Source organism: Molossus molossus, unplaced genomic scaffold (genome assembly GCF_014108415.1).
Source record: "Molossus molossus isolate mMolMol1 unplaced genomic scaffold, mMolMol1.p scaffold_m16_p_21, whole genome shotgun sequence".
In the NCBI taxonomy this organism is placed as follows: Eukaryota; Metazoa; Chordata; class Mammalia; order Chiroptera; family Molossidae; genus Molossus; species Molossus molossus.
In genome coordinates, this window is record NW_023425357.1 from 12,599,640 (window position 1) to 12,605,639 (window position 6,000).

The window sequence follows — 6,000 nt, forward strand, 5'->3', positions numbered from 1 at the left end:
TCCTTCTAGAGAAATGCGTGATGCTTCTTTGCAAACCTTGCACATTGGCCCGGTTGTATGCACTTGAAGCTATCTTGTCACGTACAAATATCAGCACTACGTAGGTCTAAGACATGGATATAGTAGGTCTAAGACAGTCATAGCTCGGCCCGTTCCATATGTTATTAATTTACTTCTTCCCATTTTCCAAATCTTCTCCGTGACAAATGTAGCCACTTCACTCGCTGCAGCCATGCCTTCGTCCTTCCACAGTGAAATAAGCAGATTGATGGAATAAGGTAGCTCTGTGTCCATCGCTCTCAGTCCAAGGTTGGCCTCTTTATAAAGTACCAGGAGTGTTATGCTTAAATATATTTGTCTGTCTTCAAGCTCAATAGTGTTTCACTGAACCATTTCTGTGGTTTGTGGCACTATTTCTTTGCCGTAAATATTTCATTATTTCCTCTAGCTGAATTGTGGTTCACTGAACCAAGTTTCTTTGGGTGGGGCACTTTTCATGCATTAAATATTTAATTCTTTGTTCCAACTGAATACTGGTTTCTGAACTAAGTGTTCTTTGGAGAGGCATGTGGTCCTGCCTTAAATATTTAATACTTACTTCCAGCTGAGTAGTGATTCACTGAACCAAGTTTTTTGGGTGGGGCACTTTATATGCATTCAATATTTAATTCCCACTTCCAACTGAATACGGGTTTTAGTAGCCAGTGTTTTTCTGAGAGGCATTTTTAAGTGCCTTAAAAATTTAACTTATTTCCACCTGACAAGTGTTTTACCGAATCAAGTTTTGGTGTGGGGCATTTTTTCTTTGCCTTCAATAATTTTTCTTTCTTACAGCGCATAGTGTTCGATTATGTCTATGTACCAGTTGTTTATCCACTCATCTATTGATGGACACTTGGGTTGTTTCCAGATCTTAACCATTGTAAATAGCACTGCTGTGAACATAGGGGTATATAGTCTTCTGATTGGTGTTTCCAGCTTTTTAGGATATATTCCTAGAGTGGAAACACTGGGTCAAATGGCAGTTCCATTTTTAGTTATTGAGGAAACGTTATATTGTTTTCCAGTACTTCGTGATTTTTAACCGCCACACATGGGTGAGGAATCAGCCCGTCTGTGCCTCCACCCCTCCTACCAGTCTCCATGTAGCTGCTTCTGCTTCTTTTTTTCCTTTTTTTTCCCCTTTATCCTCACCCGAGGACATTTTTCCATTTCTTCTTCGGATGCGGGAGGGAGAGAAAGGAAGAGAGAGAGAGAGAGAAACATTGACACGAAAGGGACACATCGAGTGGCTGCCACCCACACGACCCAACCAGGCCGGGGACAAACTGCGACCGAGGTACGTGCCCTCAGTGGGAGCTGAACCCGGGTCTCTCCGGACGGCAGGCCGACGCTCTAACCGCTGAGCCAAACCGGCCAGGGTTGCTTCTGCTTCTTTAATTTTGTAGTTGTAGGCCTTCCACTCAGCTGGATGTCAGGCGGTTCTGAATGATGGTCATGTTGTAGTTGGTCGTAACTTCGATGTGATTGTGAAAGGAGGAGAGCACCGTGTTTACCGACACCACCACCTTGACCGGAAGTTCCTTTCCCAGGGTCTTCAGCTGCTCGCAGATCGCCCTCTGACAGCACTGTCCTCAGGAGCCTGGTCCCGGCCTGCACTTCTCATGTCCTTCTCCTCATCCCACCTGTTCTGGCCACAGTGTCCCCTGACCTCGAGCATGGCGCAGCCTCCTTCCCCAGGGCCAGTGCACCGGCCGAGCCCTCTCCCTGAAATAGGCTTTCTCCAGAGACCTCCATGGCCCCTTCTGCCCTGTCTAGGTCTCGCTCAAATGTCACATAGTCACGGAGGACTCCCCTGACCATCTCATATAAGAAGGTGACCCTCAGCCCATCCACTCCCTGCCTGCTTCACCCCACTTTATCATCCTTTAGAGGACGTACCGCCATCTGAACTACTGCTGTTTATTTCTTCACTGTTTCTCCCTCGTCACTAGAATATCAGCTCCATGAGAACAGTGACTGTCAGGTTCACTTCTGTGTCCCCTACAACCACTATAAGGCTGTGCAGAAGGTGTGCTCATTCCTCAAAAAAAGAATTAACTCACCTGTGAATCGCTGCTCGCTGGGAAATGAGTATGGTCCCTCCAGTTTCACTGTGTGTGTGACGAGAAAAATTCCAGCCCCGTCAACATGTAGGAATCACGTAAGGATGGGCCTCCTTCCTGATACCTACTGCTATCGAACCAAAGACCCAAACTTAACATTGCTGCGTGTCTGACACGATGAGGGGCCTGAAATGAAAAACTCCAATCATGATGATAAATGACCAATTTTTGCACAAGGTACTAAAGATCTAAAATTTTGGGTGAAGTTCCCTGGAGAAGGAATACTGGGGTCCTATTGAAGGGCCCACCTCCTGGCATTTCTTGCCTCTCCTCACTCGTCTCTGGAAGGACCAGAGGGATCTGCATTGTTCTCACTCTGTGTCTCAGAGAGAAAACAGGCTTGTACTGGGTTGTCACCTCACAAGGCACAGGACTCAGTGGGACTTTGCTGTCGTCCTCTGTACTCACCTATGCACACTACGTGGATCCGACACATGGATCAGTGTCGCTTCCTTTTACTGAACATCGTGTCTCTGAGATACATCCAAGTTGGCACTTGGGGTCTTATTTCTCTCACGTTGCCATCACTACAAGAGTTTTACACTTCCCCCAAAGAGAACACATTTATTAAAGGCAGGACCATCGAGTGTCCATGAAACATGATCTGAATATTTTGAAAGGCAAAGGTCATTACACATTTAAAAGCATATTGCATTTTTCAAACAATGTCTTCACGATCAATAAGACACGGTCATTTTATTTTCTATAAGGACACGCTCATTACTTTAAAAAAAAACTGAGCGAGCACTGCACTTTTATTTATTTATTTATTCATATTTTTAAATTAATATTTATTGTTGAAAGTATTACAGATGTCCCTCCTTTATTCCCCCAGTGACACTCTCTTCCCTGCTACTGCACCCCCCTGCCCTCAATGCACCTGTGTCTATGTCTATTGATTATGCATATATGCATATAAATTCTTTGGTTCATCTCTTCTCCCCACTTTTCCCCTCTGCCCTCTAAGGGTCGTCTGTCTGTTCCCTACTTCCATGTCTCTGGATCTATTTTGTTTGTCAGCCTATTTTGTTTATTATAGTCCACAAATAAGTGAGATCATATGATACATGTCTTTCTCTGACTGGCTTATTTCACTTAGCATAATACTTTCCAGGTCCCTCCATGTCATCTCGAAGGGTAAGAGATCTTTCTTACAGCTGAATAATATTCCATTGTATCTATGTACCACAGAGTTTTTTACCCACTCATCTACTGATGGACTTGGGCTGTTTCCAGATCCTGTCAGTTGTTACTTCATCTCTTTCATTTTTGATTTTATTTATTTGGGTCCTCGCTCATTGTTTTTTGGTGAGTCTGGCTAAAGGTTCATCAGTCTTGTTTATTTTTTAAAGTACCAGCTCTTAGTTTCATTGATCTTTTGTGTGTTTTGTTTTTTTTCTTTAGTCCCCATGTCATTTATTTCCACTCTGACCTTTATTATTTCATTCCTTCTACTTACTCTGTTTTTTTTTTTCTTTTTGTGTTCTCTTTCTAATTATTTAACTTGTAGGGTTCGATAGTCTATTAGAAATTTTCTTGCTTCTTTAGATAGGCCTATAATGCTATAAACTTCCCTCTCAGGACTTCTTTCGCTGTGTCCCATAGATTTTGTATTGTTGTGTGTTTATTTTCATTAGTTTCCAGGGATTTTTAAAAAATTTCTTCCTTGATCTCATTGGTAACCTATTCATTGTTTAATAGCATGCTGTTAAGCCTCCATGTGTTCAAATGTCTTTGCGTGTTTTTGTTGTAATTGATTTCTAGTTTCATGCCACTGTGATCTGAGAAGATGTTTGATATAATTTAAATCTTCTTGAACTTGTAGAGACCTCGTACATGTCCTAACACATGGTCTGTCTTTGAGAATGTCCTGTGTGCACTAGAGAAGAATGCAAAATCTGAAGCTTTGGGTGAAATGTTCTGTTCATATCATTTAAACCCATCTGATCTAGTGTTGTTTAGGGTATCTGTTTCGTCGTTATTCTTTTGTCTAGAAAATCTATCCAGTGATGTCAGTGGGGTGTTAAAGTCCCCTACTATGACTGTATTGCTATCAATCTCTCTCTTAAAGATCTCCAGAATTTTTGTAATATATTTGGTTGCTCCAATATTGGGTGCATATATGTTTACCAAGGTTATATCCTCCTGTTGGATCAATCCCTTTATATAGTGACCACTATTATATAGTGACCATCTTTGTCTCTTGTTATGGCCTTCATTTTTAAGTCTATCAGATACGAATATTGTTATCCCAGCATTTTTTTTTCATTTCCATTTGCATGGAACATTTTTTCCCATCCCTTCACTTTCATCCTGTGTAAGTCTTTTGTTCTGAGGTGGGTCCCTTGTACACAGTATATATATGGGTCATGTTTTCTTATCCATTCAGCTACCCTAGGTTTTTTTTTTATCCTCACTCGAGGACATTTTTCTATTTTTTGTTCAGATAGAGTGGAAAGGAAAGAAGGAAGAGAGAGAGAGAGAGAGAAACATCAACGTGAAAGGGGAAAATCGAGTGAGTGGCTGCCACCTGCACGACCATCCAGGGCTGGGGACTAACTGCAACCAAGGTATGCACCCTTAGCGGGAACCAAACCCAGGTCTTTCTCTAGACTGCAGGCCGATGCTCTAACCACTGAGAAACCAGCCAGGGATGCCCTAGGTTTGTTTTTTTTTTAATAGGAGCATTTAAGCCATTTACATTTAAGGTTATTATTGATTGGTACTTATTTGTCATCATTTTAATTTTTTATGCTTGCGTTCCTCTCTATTTCTTTTTCTTACAACAGTCCCTTTAGCATTTCTTGCAGTGCTGGTTTGGTGGTAGTAAACTCCTTTAGCTTTTTTTTTTTTTTTTCTGTCTGTAAAGTTCTTTGTTTCACCTTCAATTTTGAATGTTAGCCTTCCTGGCTAGAGTAGTCTTGGCTTCAGTCCATTGCTTTTCATTACTTTGTATACTTCATGCCACTCCCTCCTGGCCTGCAGTGTTTTTATTGAGAATTCAGCTGACAATGTAAGAGGAGCATCCTTGTAGGTAATTTTCTGTCTCTCTCTTACTGCCTTTAAAATGCTTTCCTTGCCCTGGCGGGTTTGGATCAGCGGTTAGAGCGTCGGCCTGCGGTCCTGAGAGACCCGGGTTCGGTTTCCGCTAAGGGCGCGTACCTCGGTTGCAGTTTGTCCCCGGCCCTGGTCGGTTGTGCGGGTGGCGGCCACTCGATGTGTCCCTTTCACGTCGATGTTTCTCTCTCTGTGTCTGTTCCTCTCTCTTCCTCCCACTCTACCTGAACAAAAAATAAATAAATAAATAAATAAAATAAAATAAAATAAAATGCTTTCCTTGTCTTTAATATTTCCCATTTTAATTATGATGTGTCTAGGTGTGAGACTTTTTGGGTTCGTCTTGATTAGCATTGTTTTCTAAACTTCAGTGAATTTTTCCTTCACCAGGTTAGGAAGGTTTTCTGCCATCATTTCTTCAAACAGGTTCTCTATACTTTGCTTTTCTTCCTCTCCTTCTTGTACCCCTATGATGTGGATGTTGTTATCTTTGATACTGCCCCAAAGCTCCCTTAAACTATCTTCCAACATTTTAATTTTTTTTTTTCTGCTCTGATTGGGTGTTTTTTTCTTTTCTTTCTTTCTACCTTGTCTTCTAATTTGCTGACTCACTCCTCAGTTTCTCCTAATCCACTGTTGAATCATTCCTGGGCATTCTTTATTTGAGTTATGTCATTCTTCATTTTCAATGGGTTCTTATTTATTGTTTCTGTACCTGTTTTCAAGCTGATGAAGTTTCTACTAAGTTCACTGTAGTTGTCACTAAGTTGTTTGAGCA